The sequence below is a fragment of the Gorilla gorilla genome, chromosome 8 (assembly GCF_029281585.2).
Source record: "Gorilla gorilla gorilla isolate KB3781 chromosome 8, NHGRI_mGorGor1-v2.1_pri, whole genome shotgun sequence".
In the NCBI taxonomy this organism is placed as follows: Eukaryota; Metazoa; Chordata; class Mammalia; order Primates; family Hominidae; genus Gorilla; species Gorilla gorilla.
Genome location: NC_073232.2, coordinates 67,195,321 through 67,213,448, shown reverse-complemented (window position 1 = coordinate 67,213,448; position 18,128 = coordinate 67,195,321). Strand labels below are relative to the sequence as shown.

The 18,128-nt window shown below is 49.4% G+C and overlaps 1 protein-coding gene across 2 annotated transcripts in view; it reads left to right on the top strand.

The window, feature by feature from the left end:
* The first annotated feature begins 1,950 nt into the window (after window positions 1–1,950).
* The window catches only part of WDFY4 (WDFY family member 4), a 298,505-nt gene continuing 282,327 nt past the window's right edge, over window positions 1,951–18,128 (top strand). The window contains exons 1-2 of one of the 2 annotated variants that reach the window (XM_063710084.1): window positions 1,951–2,174; window positions 2,536–2,686. The gene's annotated coding sequence lies outside the window, so the exon portion shown is untranslated. The remainder of the gene's footprint in view (window positions 2,175–2,535; window positions 2,687–18,128) is intronic. The other variant, XM_019035474.4, reaches the window with a different exon arrangement.

The following is an 18,128-nucleotide window of genomic DNA, read 5'->3' as shown; positions in this document are numbered from 1 at the left end:
AGGGCATGTCCTATACCATTTACACCACCATAACTGGGTGCAGAAGTAAAACTGCCATTTTGGGGCAATTGTTTAAAAATCAGAGAATCTTACATTGCCCTTTAACAAAAATACACATTTACATTAGCAGTTCATAGTTGCCCTGGCTGCTTCAGTGTCTTAGCTTTGGCAACTCTCTCACTAATAATAGCTTGCATTTGCACAGCCCTTTTCAGTATTTAAAAACTCTCTTGGCCGGGTGCGCTGGCTTACGCCTGTAATCCCAGCACTCTGGATGGCCGAGACGGGCGGATCACGAGGTCAGGAGATCAAGACCATCCTGTCTAACACGGTGAAACCCCGTCTCTACTAAAAATACAAAAAATTAGCCAGGCGAGGTGGTGGGCGCCTGTAGTCCCAGATACTCAGGAGGCTGAAGCAGGAGAATGGCGTGAACCCCGGAGGGCGGAGCCTGCAGTGAGCCGAGATCGCGCCACTGCACTCCAGCCTGGGTGACAGCGAGACTCCGTCTCAAAAAAAAAAAAACCTCTCTTGTAAATATTATTTGATTTGTTCCTTCTAACAAGGCATTCATTCATTCTGCAAATAAGATGTCAATTATCTCAGTTAAGATAGTGAGAATTTCAACCTTGAGTTTCTAGCTCTGAATTTAGTGCTCTTTACCTGCCTGCTGCTGGCTACCCGGCAAGGTGCTGGGGTGGGTAGAAGGTAGGAGACCTGGGTGCAGGTGGGCCCTCCAGCAGACTTTGCGAGATCCCACTATGACAGAATCTCCGCGCTTCCTCTGGGCATTCACAGGCATGGGGTCCTGGCCTGTCCCATGCTGGCCACCCTTCCTGCCTCTGTGGAAGTCCCTCTGTCTAATCCGCTCTTACCATAGGCCTCTGATTTCAGGCAATATCTTCTTGTAGATTTTATTTATGATTTCATTGGTGACAATGACGAGGGGTTTTCATCATATACAACAAACACTTCACTGCAAATTCTCTAAGGTTTTCTCTTTCCCCTGGCTGGCACTGCGTGTATCCTTTCAGTTTCTCTTTTCTTTCCTTTTTTTTTTTTTTTTTTTTTGAGACGGAGCTTCGCTCTTGCTGTCCAGACTGGAGTGCAGCTGGATAGATCTCCTATTTTGGCTGCTGTCTACTGATAAGTTTGCATTGGTGGAGGTTGAGGTTTTGTGACAAATGTTATTTTCCTCTTTAAACCAATCTTGGAGCTTTACTCCATGTCATAACAAGTGATGTTGCTGCCTCTCAGTCAGTCATGCATGGTCCACTGGTTTTGTGAGCTAGAGACAAGCGATGAGCTGCACTGAGGATCAAGGATCAGGCAGCGCTAACAAGTGCCCTTGCTCTTTGGCAAAATTCTCCTTTTACAGAGCACAAGCAGGATTGTGTGTGAATGGACATGCTTGTTTGTCCTGTGGAGATGACGTTATGGATAGGTGACATGGATAATTCAGCCTAGTTTATATACTCAGAGGAATGAGAATTTGGAGTCTGAGTTTCAGAGACTTCCATTCTATGGTTTTAGATGTCCTCTCATCCTTGCCTCAGTGTTGGCTGCAGGAGGACTCCCCTCATTGGTGGTTCAAGTTCTATCTGAGGATGGGGGAGGAAGAAATCCAAGTGGGCAGCTCTGAGCTTGGTGGGGTGAGGGCTGCCCAACCCATGCCATGTCCAGGGGTGCACTTAAACGCACCTCTGATTAGATTCACCTAACACCATCATTGTTCTCATTTTGCCAGAGGCCCAGAGAGGAGAGGTGTGCACCAGTGGTCACATGGCTAGTGAAGAGGGGACACAGAATCCAGACCTACTCTTCTAGGGCTGGGCTGTACTTTCCACTTTGTCCTTGGCCCCAACCAGCACCGCTTGACCACGGAGGCTGCACAGCCCCAAGGGGCCTTGCTGCAGAACCCAAGTCACCCGCCAGAACTCCAGCAGCTCCGTGGTCGGCTGGAGAGTGGGCAGAGTCACGCATCTGCCGGCTCTCCACTTCTGCTTTCTCCAGGAAATGAGCAGAGACCCAGCTCGAGTGATTCAGAGTGAAACGGCGCTGAAGACTGACGATGCGGGGCCGGGTCCTCTTCCCCCGAGCCTGAGGGGCTGAGGCTGGGGATGAGGGGGCCCATGCCTTCTGATGTCTACAGGCGCTGACGGCCACCCCTCCAGGTAGGCCACCTTGCTCTTGGCCCAGCCAGGCCAGCCTAGAGGTGGGCATGTGGGCGCCGCCTGTCAGCGTGGGGCCTACTGGCTGCCTCCTGGGAGGCTGACTATGGGGCACATGGGTTTGTGAATGTGGGAGAGGAGGTGAGCTTGGGAGCAGGAAGTGTGTGTGGCGTGGGGGGCCCATGTGGTCAGGGCCACTCCAGGGCCTGGGTCTGCCTGAGTGTGTGTCACCGCTGAAGTTTGGGAGTCAGGCTGGGCTCCAGCAGCACTCCTCGACCTCCGACGGCAGGTCAAGTCCTTTCTCGGGGTCCTGCTATGAAGGGAACCCTGGGAAGGGCTGACACGGGCTTTCCTGGTTGTCGAGGGGGCGGAGAGAGCAGGCCGACAGGACAGTGAAGCTCGCCCTCCAAGCTCCCGCATAGGCCTCTGAGGAGTGCAGAGTCGGAGGGCCATTTCCAACGGGCCTCAGAGGGAGCTGGTCTATCCCGGCCCTGTCCATACTCCACTGGGTTCTGGTAAGTAGGTGCCTCCCTGGGCTCACTTCCCTCATCTGAATTATTACAGCAAACCATTGAAACGCCTGCATTTTCTGCCTAAGCAGGGCCACCTGCTCAGTAAGGACTGATTCTTCTTTTCCCCTGAAATGAAACTTCTAGAACACTAAACCGATCCTTTGTCCCAACTCATCTAAAGTGTGGGGGGGGCTGGTTTGATAACTAAGGGCTCTATGCATTACCCTTTCCACGGAGCACACTAATTTTAATATGAGTTTATGTATAGTCATTCATTTAGTTATTTAACAAATAGGTATTGAGAAACCACGCCCTGCCAGGCTCTGGTCAAAGCGGACAGGGGTCTACGGTGCTCAGCAGGTGGGAGAATAGCAGGTAGGGTGGGGGTCTTGGGAGGGTGGGGATGGCTCTAGTCTTCTGAGAGGGGACCTGTGAGGGAGGCCGAGTCCTGTGGGTTTCTGAGAAGTGTTCTTGATAAGGGTCTGGAGGAGGAGACCTGGTGGAGGTTGGTGTGGCAGAGCCGGGTAAGGGGCATGCCTGGGGTTCTGGCCAGAGAGGTAGGGAACAGGGTCAGGTCAGGGAGGCCCTTCCTGTCTGTCCATCCTGAGCACATGGGCTATTCTTCCATGAACTTGGAAAGATTTTCTGTGTTGAAAGAAAAGAAAATTTCGGCCAGGCGCAGTGGTTCACGCCTGTAATCTCAGCACTTTGGGAGGCTGAGAGGGGCGGATCACCTGAGGTCAGGAGTTCGAGACCAGTCTGGACAACATGATGAAACTCCATCTCCAAAAAAAAAAGAAGGAAAGAAAAGAAAATTTAGAAAGACCATAATAAGATAGAAGTAATAAAAACAGCATAAACCCTGTGTGCTGACACCTTAGATTTTTTTAAAGATCAGCATCATCTTTGAGGTCCTCTTCATGCCCATCTTTCACCTTCCCTCTTCAGAAGCAGCAACAGTCCAGAATTTTGGGTTTATTGTTCCCTTGCTTTTTTTTCTAATTTTACATCCCATATTTAAATCGCTATATATGTATGATTGCAAGTTGTTGAACTCTGTAAACATGGAATTAAATATTCTTTTAAAATTTGCCTAATTGGTTCAAAAGTTTGTTTCTGAAATTTCTTCATGTTGTTGCATGTACCTGTAGATAATTAAAGTTTTCTGCAGTATAGTATTCTATTAGATGAGTGTACCTCAATATATTTATCTGAGATGCTGTTGATGGGCATTTGAGGTATTTCAAGAGTTTATTTTTTTTTCTATTATAAGCAGTGCCACTAGAACTATTTTGGTACGTGCATCTTGGGGCGTGTGTGCAAGAATTTATCTTGGGTATATACTCTAGAAATAGAATTGGTGGGTCATAGGTTATACATATCGTCAGCCTTACTGGATGTCACCACATTGTTTTCCAAAGTTTTTGCCTCATTTTACCCACCCCTCAGCAATGCACCAAAGTTTCTGTTGCTCCACATCTTCATCAACATTTGATATTGTCTGGTACTGTATTTCTGCCAATCTGGTAGAAATGAAAAGCTATCTTAGCATGTTTTTAATTTGCATTGACCAAATTACTAAGGTTGGGCATCTTTTTCATATGTTTATTGGCCATTTGGGGTCCCTTTTCCTGTTCACATTTTTTGGCCATTTCTCATCGGGTTACCTGTCTTTTATCCTATTGATTTGCCATAATTCAATACATATTCTGGGTACTACTTTTTGTCATTTATATATATAACAAATATTTTTCGTTTGTTGGTGCCTTGTCTCCTTATATTCCTGTGGTTTTTATTAATGACTGAATTTCTTAGTTTCAAATAAGTTTATCCACCTGTCGCTTTATGATTTATACTTGTTATGTGTTATCTAAGAAATTCTCCACTATAAGGTTGTAAAATTATTCTCATATTATTTTCAAAAAATGTTATAATATTACTTTTTACACTGAAGTCTCTAGTCTGCCTGGAAATGGCTTTTGTGTATGGCATGAGGTGGGAAGAAAGTTTATTTTATTCTGCTTTTCCCATATGGATAACCAAGAGTCTTGGCACCATTTATTTAATAGGCCATTCTTTTTTTTTTTTTTTTTTTGAGATGGAGTCTTGCTCTGTCACCCAGGCTGGAGTGCAATGGCATGATCTTGGCTCACTGCAACCTCCACCTCCCAGGTTCAAGCAATTATCCTGCCTCAGCCTCCCTAGTAGCTGAGATTACAGGTACCTGCCACCACACCTCGCTAATTTTTTTTTTTTTTTTTGAGACAGATTCTTGTTCTGTCACCCAGGCTGGAGTGCAGTGGTGCGATCTCGGCTCACTGCAACCTCCACCTCCCAGGTTCAAGCGATTCCTCTGCCTCAGCCTCTCCAGTAGCTGGGACTACTGGCGTGCGCCACCACATCTGTCTAATTTTTGGGTTTTTTAGTAGGGATGGGGTTTCACTGTGTTGGTCAGGCTGGTCTTGAACTCCTGACCTCAGGTGATCCACCCACCTCGGCCTCCCAAAGTGCTGGGATTACAGGCATGAGCCACCACACCCGGCCTAATAGGCCATTCTTTAGTCACTGATCCATGATAGCTCTGTTGTGAGTTGAGTTGTCATGTGCATGGGGGTCTTTCCTGGTTCTCTATTCTGTCAATTTGTCTAACCCTTTGACAATGCTAGACAACATTGTTAACCACAGGTTTATAATAAATTTCGGTATCTGGAAAGAGCCTCCCCATTCTTTTCTTCTTCCATCCTGTCTTGAGAATTCTTGGTATTTTACTCATTCATATAAATTTCAGAATTGGCTTTCAACAGAAAAAAAAACTATGTTCAGATTTGACTGGAAATATAATTTGGAAAGAAGTGGTATCTTTATGAAAATGACTTTTCCAATTCATAAACATGGTCTGTCTCTCCACTTATTTAGGTCTTCTCTAAAGTATTTAAATACAATGTTACTATTTTCTTTATAGCAGTAGTGCATATTTTGACTAGACATATCCCTAAGTGGTTTATATTTTTATATTGTGTCAATTGTCATTAAAATACATTTTTGGACTGTTGCTATTTGGACTGATTCTTGTTTAATGAACAAGAATCATTTTAGGTGTCATGTGAAGATTGTAGGAGACCAAAGGAAGAAGCAAGACTATCAGTTCAGAGGCTTTTGCAATAACCCAGGCTAGAGGTGGTGGTGGCTTGCCCCAAAGTGATAATAGTTGAGATAATGACGGGTGGTCAGAGTGGTCAGGTTCTAGATACTTTTTTGAGGGTAGGATTTGATGACATTTTAGGTATAGAGCATGGGAGAAAGAGAGAAGCTAAAGATGACTCCAGAGTAACAGGAAGAATGAGATTATCACCTACTGAGCTGGCTCGAGGGCAGTAGAAGCAGATTTGGAAGGTGGTGGTGATTCAGAAATATGAGTTTGGTCATACAAAGATGGAGATGCCTGTTAGACAATATGTGAAGAAATGAAGGCTTGGCACCCTCCACCCCCACCCCAGTGAACTTCATGGTAGACAAGCAAGGCAGCTTGGCCAACTGGCAGAAAGAAGGAAGATATCTTGTGTAGGAGGGTAAGGAAAATGAACTTCTCAGAGTTCCTAAAGCCACACCTTAGAGCTGCTACCCATTTTATTTACAATTAGGGGCTTGCATTTGAAATCTCCCTCCAAGTGCTATAAACCATCAAAATGCAGATAGATGATATCTTCTAAACCCTTGGCTGCCAGTCCCCTTTGAGGTATCTGCACTCCTTAAAAACTTAAATATCAAAGTCTAGACCTTTGTTATCCAATACAGAAGCCACTAGCCATACTTGAAATGTAGCTGATGTGAATTGAGATGCACTGTAAGTGTGAAATACACACCAGGTTTTAAAGATGTTACAAACTAACAACGAAAAATTATAAAATACCTCAGTACCCAAAAATATTGATTACATAGTGAAAATATTTTGGATATATTGGGTTAAGTGAAATATACTTTAAACATTAATTTAACCTATTTATTTTTATTTTTAAAATGTGTCTACCAGAAAATTTGAAATTACACATGTGGCTGGAATTTGTGCCTGGCTTTCTATTTCTAATATTTCTATTGGACAGCAGCCTTTAGAGGAATGATACTTCTTGTTTTATGGCCAGAGGCTTTCATGGGAACAGAGTTTGAGATGGATGAGAGGTAGGAGAAGTGAAAAGCCACTTGAACCAAATAATTCCAAGGAGAAAGAAAATATACAAGCTAATAATAATGGGTTTAGTACCTAAATAAACCAGGGACTTGTACTTGCAAACTCACTTAATCCTCAAGATGAGATAAGTTTCATTATTCCCATTTTACAGATGAGAAAATGGAGACTCAGAGACGTAAGGCTCTTTGCCCTTGAAGAGTGAGTGACTGAGCTGAGATTTGATCCTAGTTCCACCTGATTTTAAAGCCTGTGCACTTGCATTAGACCACACTACCACTAAAGGGCTGAAGAAGCTACACTTCTAGAAAGGAATAGTGAATATCTGGCAGGAGTATGACAGTGGTTCTTCCCTTTTGGCTGAATGATTAATTCTTCTTTTGAGAATTCATAGGAAATAAAATCATTGCAGCAGGGATCCTTCCCCTCAGCATTGCCCATGACAGCAGTGGAGACAATCTGAGCATCCAGTTATTACAGAGTGAGAGTCAATTATGGGTGATCCATCAAGAAGATGCTCCATGGTCACTAGGTCTGATACTTTAAGGAAAAGGGCAATGTAGAACATGTTTATGATATGATGGATGATTAATGCAATCAAATCATTTTCACATTAATTACAAGCAAAATATACTTGTGATATGGGATGTTTGGGGTGTTGGTTTTTCTGGCCAGAAACCTCTGTGGCCAGTGGCACCTTTGCCTGAGTTCTTGTCCTGCATCCAGTAAGAATGAGGGATGCAGTCATGTGGAGGGTGAGCAAGATGAAGAGGAGCTTTATTAAGTGTTAGAACAGCTAAGAGGAGACCTAGTGGGTAGCTTCTCTCTATAGGCAGGTTGTCCTGATGAGCACTCAGCTCTCAGCAGAGGGGATATGTCCTCTCTGCAGCTGGTTGTCCCTATGTCTGCAGCTCTCAGTAGAGAGGAGGCCCTGGGGAAGGTAGCTCTTCTCTGCAGCTGGTCCTCCTATAATCTTCCCAGCTCTCAGCAGAGAGTAGCTCCTCCCTGCAGCTGGTCATCCAGTCGTCTCTCCATCCTCTGCTCTGTTCTGGCTGAACCCAGGGTTTTTATGGACCTCAGAGGGGAGGAAATGAGAGCCAACTGGGCCATAGGTGGCCATGAGCAGCCTGAAAAAGACAACACAAGTCCCCACTCTGGTTTGTGGGTCTGGTAGCCCAGCCCCCAGCCTTCAGGCCCTCCTTGGCTTGAAGGTGGGACCTTACCGGGGCCCTCCCCCGCTCCACCCAGGAGCCTATCTGCCCCCTGCTGCCTTCCATGGTGCCCTGGCTGTTCATGCCAAGGGACACCTGAAGGACAGTGCAAGCGGCCCTCAACCCCTTCCCCTCATCACAGCCTGAGGCAGGGGCTCCTGATCCTCACTGGGTCCAGGCCAGAATTTGGGACAGGGGCAACATCAACAGGAGCTCCCCCTGTTGCCAAGGCTGTCAGGACCCACTGGGGCAGAGCTAATCAAGGGCCCGGGCTGGACGTAGGAAGTGGCAGGCTCGGTGGTCACCCTGACTTAGGGTGGCAGACTCTGAGACACTGCCCTGGGTGTCCTGTGCAGAGCCTCCTCCCAAGGCGCAGGAGCCCAGCACCCTTGGTGTGGGCTGGCTGGGTCCCCGAAGTGGGCACCACTCCCACTTTCCACCCTGGCCCCTAAGCCTGACCCTAGCTCCACACTGGCACCCCTCTCTGCCTGACCATGCTGCTCTCCTGTCACGCTGCTCCCCTGCTGGCCAGTTGGCAACCTGGCCTGGCTCCATCATGGAAGCCCCTAGCGTAGCGGGCTGCTGGAGTTGTCTGCCTCCTCCCCTTGCTCTCCCTGCAGTGGCTGGCATGATGGCAGTGGCCGTACCAGACTGCCTGCTGCTGCCATCACTTGGATGTGAAAATTAGTAGGCATAAAGAGAAATATTTGTTGATTTTTGTGTTTTCCATGTAATAATAAGAAAATTTCTCAGTAGCGCTCTAATATCGACTTTTAAAAGGATAAGCACAAACTAGAAAGGGAAATGTAGTCAAAGATAAAGGTATGTACACATAAAGAAATTGTGTGGAGGATGGCCAAAACATGTGAGCAATTAGTAATGTTGAAACATGCTGCCAGGAACCCACTGATCAACTGTGGACAGAATCCAGGGAGAGTGGCCCTGTGTGCAGAAGGCTGCAGGGTGGCAGATGCTATAACAGAGGCAGGGTCGAGCACCCCTGCAGCTGTTTGTTCCCAGAGTCTCTGCCCTGAGAATGCCTGTTCTTTAGGAGAAGGAGGAGGGTAGCAATTAAAAGGGTTATGAAGCCCAGGATGGGGGGTGTGAGCCTCAGGGCACAGGCTCCTAAGCCACCCAGGAACCAAGCCTGCATGTCCAATGTATGCATAGCAGCTCCACGTGGTCTCAGCCTTCAAGGGGTGTGTAGGGCCATCGAATGGCCAGGCAGATCAGGGTGGCAAATGCCCAGATATTCAAAAGGGTAAAAGCCCAGGGCACTGCCCTGCTGTCAGATCACAGATTCTTGTGTTTCCTTTTAGCCTCACACACCTGTGGGCCTGTGGGCCAGGACACCTTTACCCTATCGGAGTGACAGGAACGGAAGGGAGGGACAGTGCCCCTAGGTGAGTCTACACCTCTGCCAGTGGGCGGGATCCTCACAATCACCACCCTGGAAGACAGCCTTTGTTCCACAAAACACTTCCTTCCTCACACAATTGCAAGTGTCTGAATCATCTCATTTTTGAAGTCTGTATTTAATGTGATGATTTTCCCTCCCAAAGTGCTTTAATTAAATGACTGTGGCATTTTATAATCGATAGAGACTTTGAATTGAGGAAATACAAGAGTGAGAAAGAAAGCGTATTCATGAATAACAATGACATTAAGGAGGAACGGGATGGGAGCTGCAGTTGTTACAGGCAGTAGGCACTGGGGAAAATGATTGATTTGGGAATTAATGCAGGCCAACCCTTGTGCGGCCTGCCTGACTGTGCCAGCCAAGGGCTTTCACTGCCTAACTTCCCTTTTCTCCTGTACATGGGACAATCAAAGCCCTGCTGCCTGCTGTCTGCCTCACTGTTCCATTGTAATTACTGAGATCATATCTTGATGCAGCCTTGAAAACTGGAAGGGGCTGTCGCCTGCTGGTGATGGCTGCCTTCTAATGGCAGGATGGCCCAATAGTGGGAGCAGTTTGAAAGTGGAGAGGAGCAGGGTTGCTTCTTGTGTTGAGGGGGGCAGCCATGAGCTGTGTCTGGAAGGTGGCATGTTTGGACCATGGTGCTGAAGGGGGAGATTTCCAGGCAGAGGAGGTGGCCTGACTGAAGGCAGAGGGGTTATGGTGTGAGTGATCAGTAGATTCAGCTTAACCCCACTGAGGGTGCAGGGAGGAATTAGGCAAGGAGGGGGTTGAGTCCTATCATCAGGGCCACAAGCTTGGGAAGTTTCCCAGGGAACATGGGAGCTGCGGAGGACGTTTGCTCGGGGGGGGGGGGGGACATGCTGGAGTTGTGCTGTAAAGTCTGACAGTGTGGGGTGGATGGGAGGTGGAGGGGAGCCTGGAGGCAGAGACTTGCTATGGTGCAGCCAGGGGACAGATGAGCAAGCAGAGGTGTTGGTGCAGGGCCCACTCTGGCCTACCAGCCTCATAGAGGGCAGGCCCAGAGGACCTGTGTCACCCACGCAAGTGGCATTCTCAGGCCCCTTGACCCCTTTCTGTTCTATTCAGATGCCATCCTCCCACCTCCTTCGGCACGTTGAATAATTAAGAAAATTATTCCTGGTACATTAAGAGGTCTGCCAGCTTGTGGGAGACTCATTCTGGTTAAACAAATATTCAGCTCTCAGAGGAGAAATCTGAAGCTTGTGAACCTGGGCAAATTTGAACAGCCGAACTTCACTGGCAGACACCTCTTTAAGGAGCATCTATTCTAAACGCTTCATGTTACAGGTGGGAAACTGAGTCACAGAAAAGCAAAGAGACTCAGCTTGGAGGCCGAAGCCCCCACTTCCAGTGGCTAGCAGTATATTTCCTTACTCTTCTCTTAGGTGAAAAGCATCAGGAGCCAAGCTGTATCTGAAAGTGTCTCTTTTTCTCTTTAACCTAAAAGCAGAGTTTTCTGGGTCCAGGTTGGCCTGGCACAGGAGAGGACAGGGAACTCAAGAAAATGAGTCACTCTATCTGTGACGTAGGTGGTTTGTGCCCTCACTTTTTTGTGCTTTGATGATTCCGGAGAACTAAGAGATCTTTAATTCCTGAGGAGCCAGGCATGCATACTTCCAGATATGTTTCAAAGCTTCACTTGTGATTTTTGTGTGTTTATTCTGACCAAATTATTCTTGAAATTTAACAAGCTAAATGGGATGATTGTATGACCAAACCAAGCCATCTGAAAATGTGTCAAAATCTTTCTTACCTTAGCACGTGAGATATAAAGGATCCTGCAAAGTTCCCCTGTCATTTTCCTTCTCTGGGAGTTTGGAGGGTGAGGAATCGGATGGGGGCTGCTCAGAGTCTGGAGACATTCCTAATAGAGTCCCTGGCCAAGCTTTCTGCCCTGTCCCTGCTCATATCCCACCTAGTTGGACAAAGCCAGGTCTAGTTAAGCCCAGCCTCTTCTGTGGCTTTGTTTCTCCCTCCTCTTTTCTCTAACTTGCCCGTTGGGTAGCTTATTTCTACTTCCCTCCTACTCCCTCTCCAAAGCCCCTGCTTCTGTGACACCTCTTCCACCACCCCCTAGCCTCCTCCACCCCCATGTATTAGAGCATCCCTTTACCCGTCTCCTCTCCCAGGAGGCTGTGAGCTCCTGGTGGCAGAATTACCAGTGACAGGCAGCTGCCAGCTGCTCCTGTCACTCTCTGCTGAGAGCCCCACAGTGATTCCCAGGACCGCTCCGTGAGACAAGCACCATGTCCATGTCCATTGGCTTGCCACTCCGGACTCTCTGCAGAGCCCTCTCACCATGCACTCACTCAACCCCTAAGCCCCTGTCCCTGCTTTTTCTTGGACACCTGTGCCATTTGCCAGACACTCACTCACGCTGCCCGGGGTGCCTGTCCACTTACTGCCAGGGTCCATCCTTACTCTTCAGTGTCCACCACTGGCACCATATGTCCTAAGAAGCCCTCCCAGACTTCTCCACCCTCCCCAGGCTGGGCCATAAGCCTCCTCTTGCCCCACAGCCACCACCTCCCTGCCCAATGACAGTCCCACTGCATCTGCTTCCTTGCTGGCCCCCTGCTCCCCCTGAGCTTTGAAGTCCAGGGTGTGGACAGAGGGTGATCCTGCTCCTTGCATGTTTAATAATCCAGAGACCCACTACACGGAACATGCCAAGTAGAGCAGTAGCCCCAGTGGCTTTGCCTGGAGGACAAGTGACTGACACTGAGTGTGCTGGTATCTGAGGAGGGAATGCTGGCCAAGGAGTGTCCACGTTTTCCAAGGCTAATGAACCCTTATCCTTGAGGCTCCCAGGGATCTGCTTTTCTCTGGGGCAACAGTGCAACCACAGAGTCTTGTTTTGGGCCTCCCAGCTTGTTGTGTGAGCTGCGGGCAGACAGCAGGTCTGGCTTGGATCTCCTATGGCTGGGGGTCAGCAACAACTATGCAAGTCCAGCCAGGGACTCCCTGCAACACTGCAGGCTTCAGCTAGTACCATGGCATATTCCACCACCACTGACCACTGCCTGGAGCCAACCTTGAGTGCTGGAAGAGGGAACCTGGGTTTGACCTTGATTCTGATGCTTGTCAGCTGTTTGATTTCAGATGCATTACTTGTTTTCTGAGTCTCGCTTTACCCATCTGTACAGTGGGAATAGTAATGCCTACCTTACAGGTTTTCTAAGAGTAGAGAACATTGATGTCTCTGTTAGTAGGTGGTCACTTTTCCATGGCCTTTCTTACCTAAAGGAACACTTTCTTACATTTCAGTGGAGACTGAGCCCTGATCGGCTCCCAGGTTAGAGAGGCTCACCACCTTTCCACAGGGACTGGGGCTTCTTGTAACCTGTGCTGTCTCCAACTCAGGTCTTTGTCCCCATTGTGATAGCTCAACCATAGCCAAACTGTAGGGGTCCAGCCAGGGCAACTGCTCCCTGTCCATTTTTGGCAATATGGAAGTAGGTACACATACCGAGATACAGAACCAGCCCCTTCCGCAGGATACTGTGAGTTCCTGTATTCCGTTGCTGTTGCAAAAACCACAGAGGTGTGTGCTGACCAGGAGCCCAGTGAGGACTGGAATCAGAAAGAGGAAGTTTTGGGAGCCATGGAAGGTTTGCTGACCTGCCTAGTTCCTTCCAATGGGGGTCTCCATCTTAGTCTTCAGGGGATCCCCTGAACTTCTGGAAAACACCTGCATTGCCTCAGTCTCCTCGTGAGTCCTTTGAAGCAGGTGTAGGGCCCTGGGCCCTGCCATTCTCTGCCAGCAGGCACACTCAGCCCTTGGCCCAGGTAAGAAGTGGGGACACTCGCTGACTGGTGATGTCTAGGGCAGCACCGAGGTGATTGCTGGAGTTATCTGTGAGTCCAGCAGCTGCGCCTGCTCCTGGCACTCCCTTGAGGAGGTGCTGGCCGTGCAGGGCCCACAGGGAACCTCCTGAGTGGCCCACTCCTTGCTCTCCCACCTGCTGTCTGCAAGGCTGCCCCTGACTCCACCTGGCCCTGATGTGGCATTTCAACACAGGCTTGGTCTTGGAGGCAGCCCTCCTGCTCGTGTCTCCACATTGTGTCCTCGCCAGGGCCAAATCCTCACATGCAGCCGTGTCTGGCCATGCTCAGGCCCACATCTCTACGGCCCTGTCCTGACATCCAACAAACCAGCTCCTTGTGAGGAGACCCGAGATTGGACAGACTCATCGGCCAGCCCACGGGGAGGTGATGAAGGCAAAAGGAAGGGTCTAGGCTGGGACTAGGGCAGCTGACTCAGACCTTGGGGCTGAACCCCAAAGATGGATGGAGGCCCCAGAGCACACTTACAAAGGCCATGTGGGCTGAAGCTCCCGAGGGAAGTGCAGATTTTAAGAGCTTCGAGGCAGCAAGGTGCAGAATGCAGAAGAGGCCATGCAGTGCGCACTCTGTGGGCATCTAGCGTGTACTGGACACCCTCTCACATATGTTGGCTTGCTTAATTCTTTCTGCAATGTTGCAAGGACGATATTGTTCCCATTTTACAGCTGGAGACATTGAGGTTGAGGGAGCCTGAGTCGCTAAGGTTACAGGTTAGGAAGAGGTGGAACTGGGATTTGAATCTGATCTATGTGATGCTGCTCTGGGTTGGCCTGGCCTTGGAGCTCAGGAGGGGTCAGGCTGGCCAGAGGGACTAGGTTCAGGGTAGTGGTGGTGCTGCTTACCAGCGAGTCAAGGCCAGAGGTTGTCACACAGCCCAGGCTAACAGGCCCACTCCTAGATACATGGAGCTACTTGAGGTGGGCCTGGAACACTCAGGTCTCACCCAGCTCACAGGTAACTTAGGAGCTAATGTCAGGGCTCTGGACAGCAGGCCCTGCCATGAAGCAGTAGAGACCTAGCAGGGGCTCCCAGCTCCCTTCCCGACCTGCTTTGTGATGTTCTATGAACCACCCACATCTCTGGGCATCACAGAGCTCTGGGGGTCTTAGCCTCCCATGTCTTCCTGGCCCCTGGCCTCACCTGGGGACGTGTTGCAATCACCTTAGACCTTGTAGCCAACACTTACACATGGCGCCACTCAGAAGTAAGTCACAATGTTGGGGAACCCGGCCTCCAAGGTGATCTGGTGAGTGGTCTGGGTGGGCGATGGCTGCTCTGTTTCCAAGCTCACCAGGCATCTGATGTGCAGGTGTGCATCTAACAAAGATGCATGTGTGACTTTTTGGAGTCAGATGCACATCTCGTTGGGTTATCTCCAGGGTCCCGCCTTCTTTCTGTTTCTAAGGCAATCCCTCTAACCAGAGTGATCATGGCCCCGTACCTCCTGGCTGTTCTTTCTTCTTCTCTTTCCTGTTCCAGGCTTGGTTTACTGCCAGCCAGGACAACCTTTCTAGAATGGTGTTTCCTGGGCCATTTTCCTGCTTAATACTTCCAGGGTCTCCCCATTACCCAGAATGCCAGGTCTAACCATGCTGGCCTCCCTTTTCTGGTCCCACATGACTTCAGGTGGCATCTTGTCCCACGGCCCCCAGGTCACCTTGGCCTATTTGCTGCATGTCTGCCTCCAGCTTGCTTCCTGCCTGGCCTTCTCTGAGTAGCCCTTCCATCCCCACGGGTGCGCCTGTCCTCCATGGCCCCACGCACATTTGTTCTCCTACGGTCCTGTGCCCCAGCTCTGAGACGGCCTCCGAGGAGGGGATGCGTTGTCCATTACAGAGCCCCTCCTGTGACCTGCTTCTCGACAGGCCATCTCTTGGTGTCTCCCAGCAGCACATTTTTTCAGACGAGGATTGGCACTGTGGAGAGTCACTTCTGAGATTCCACAGCTCATGGCATGAGGAGCAAGAGCCAGAATGCAGGACTTGGTGCCAGGTTCCAATTTTGCCTGCCCACAATGTCTGTCTTCTAGCCTGGGAGATTGCACCAATCTCCTGCACATTTGAAGCACTCTGACGTCACTCTCCTGTTCCCAAGCATGCCAGGGCTTGAGGCTTGTGGCTGTGGCAGTGACAAGGCCCCTGTGACAGTCTTGTTCCAGCTTTCTAGTGGGTGGGCCTTGCCTGTGCAGATCAGACCAAGATTTCCATGAAATGCTCTTTCTGAGCAGCAGTGGCCTCCCGGAGGAACAGTGAGGGGCAAGAGGCCTTCACCCGACTTCTGGCATGACACTGAAGACCTCTTTCTCTTGGGGGCCCTCTGTCGACCGTATCATGCTCAGTCTTTGCTCAATTTATTCTCAGTGGGGGAGACGGATTGAAAGTGTGGGGTTTATCCACAACCCCAAATATGGCTCCTGCTTTGCCTCATGCTTCTAAGAAGGCAAAGTTTAACGCTGTGCGTGCCAAGTGGTACTGGTTCAATAAACGCTGATGGGAAATGTGGACAGGTCTGGCGGGTGAAGGGCTTTAGCCAGGACAGCCATGCTGTATCCACCGAGGCTCTCCAGAGAAACAGAACAATAGGATGTGTGCATGTGTGTAGGCAGAGAGACATTTATTTTAAGGTACTGGTTCACAGAATTGTGGTGGCTGGCAAGTTTGAAATCTTCAGAGTGGACTGGAGACTCAGGGAAGGGTTGCCGTGAGTCCGAAATCAGTCCGCTGGCAACTCTGGAGGAGATCAGAGGTCTCTCATGAAACGCACTATAGACCTAGCCGGCCCGTGCAGCCCCAGAAAGCACATGCTGCAGGGCTCACAGCCCCTGCCACGTCTCCATTTCCTCCTCCACAGACAGCCACGCTCACCTGGTTTTTGCCCCAGGGGGAGGTGAGGTCTGGGAGGTGAGGAGAGGGAAGTGGGAGGTGGAGGGAGCAGAATGTCTATGGACAGGGCTCTCAGGGTGACCATGGAGAAGAGGGTGGGGCCTGGCCATAGCCACTCTGAGACAGCAGGCAGAGAGGAGATCACACACTCAGTGTTCAGAGCTTTCAGTGTTGGGGCTTGCAGCATGGGGACTTTGGAGCCAGCAGGGGCAGAGGCACAGGGACCTATTGTAACATCCAGTGTCCCTCCTGTCCCCTTCACACCCCACACGCATACACACCAGAGCTCCTGCTGTCAGTTAATACATCACCGATGTGGTCAAGGACTTTCCCCACAGTGGAGAGTGGGGAGAGGAGGGGCTCCTGTTTTGGAGGAGCTAGACAACCTCAGAGGGAGAGTGGTGGAGAGGTTTTGGAGGCAGACAGATCTGGACCTCAGTGAGTTGCAGGCTCCTGCTCCCAGCCTCAGTTTCCTCATCTGAAAATGGTATCCCTAATGTCCTCGTCTTGGAGTCATCATGCAGGCTGAAAATGCAAAAGTGCAGCTGGCCTGCCACACACTAAGCTCCCAACAAGGCTAAACTCCAGCTTTGCCTGAGACACTTTAGCCTCTCATACTGTGCTTTTTGTTTTTGTCCTCTTGGTCTACTCTCTGGGCTGAGAGGTGAGGGTGAGGGGTGATCAGGGCTTGCAGTAATGCTAGGTAAAATCTAGATGATAGGATTCTTCTGCTTCCAAAGTCCCTCTCCAAGGCTTCTCCTCAGGTGGTGGTCCTCCAGGTGTGGTCCCTGAACCAGCTGCCTCTTCACCTCCTGGGAACTCTTCAGAGGTATAAATTCCTGAGACCCACCCCAGACTTACTGACTTGTAAACTCTGGGGCTGGGGTTCAGAAATCTGGTTTTAACAATCTGTTCAGGTGATGCTGATGCATGCTGAAGTTTTAGAACCACTGCTTTCAGAACAGTTTCTCCAGGAGGGCAGGTTTTAGGCTGAAGTTTCACCTCCCAGCACCACCCCAAGGCTGGCCATCAGCAGGCGAAGCATCTCAAAGGGAGTCTCAGAGCACTGGTCCTTCAATCAGCTCTTTCCCCAAGGGCCCACAGGAAAGCCTGGAGGCTGTCATTCCACTGACATGAGTCCCCTCACCTACACTTCCCTCCTTTGCCTTGTACGTTATATAGACTGTGCTTTGGGGGCCCTTTACCACATCCTGCAGGAGCTCCAATGCTCTTGCCCAGTTTCTGCAAATTCTCAGGGTCTTATGTCCTCCAAGCTATTTCTATCTCCTGATTTCTCTGATCTTGTCACTGGGTCTCATCTGTGTCCCCTTTGTTTACAATAGTGTTCCTCCCTGCCTGGAACTAACCCAGGTGTGGAACACAGAGCTTCTGTAATTGGCGTCCCATAATCCCTCCAATACAATGCCATTGTGTGGCAGATGTTTACAGAAGCCTTGGCCCAGAAGGGAATTCTCACTCCTGAGAACACCAGCTGCGTGAGCACGCCCAGGGATGCTGCGCAAACGCACCATGCCTCCATCTCATCTCCACCTGGGGGTGGGAGTGTGTGGGGTCATGACAGTTCCTGTGCCATGGGCTTTTGGGAGAATTAAATCACGTTAGGTGGGCACAGCCCTTGGCAGGGGGCCTAGTGCGGAGCTAGCACTCAATAGATGCTATTATCGTTATGATTTTATCGTGGTCATTAAACTGGATGAATTATTTTCTCTTCCTTTATCTTTTACCTATTTATTGATTTTATTTATAAATTTGTAATTGTAGTACATACCACAATCTATAAGTAACATAACATAAAATTCACCATCGTAACCATTTTTAAACGTATAGTTCAGTGGCATTGAGTATATTCACGTTGTTG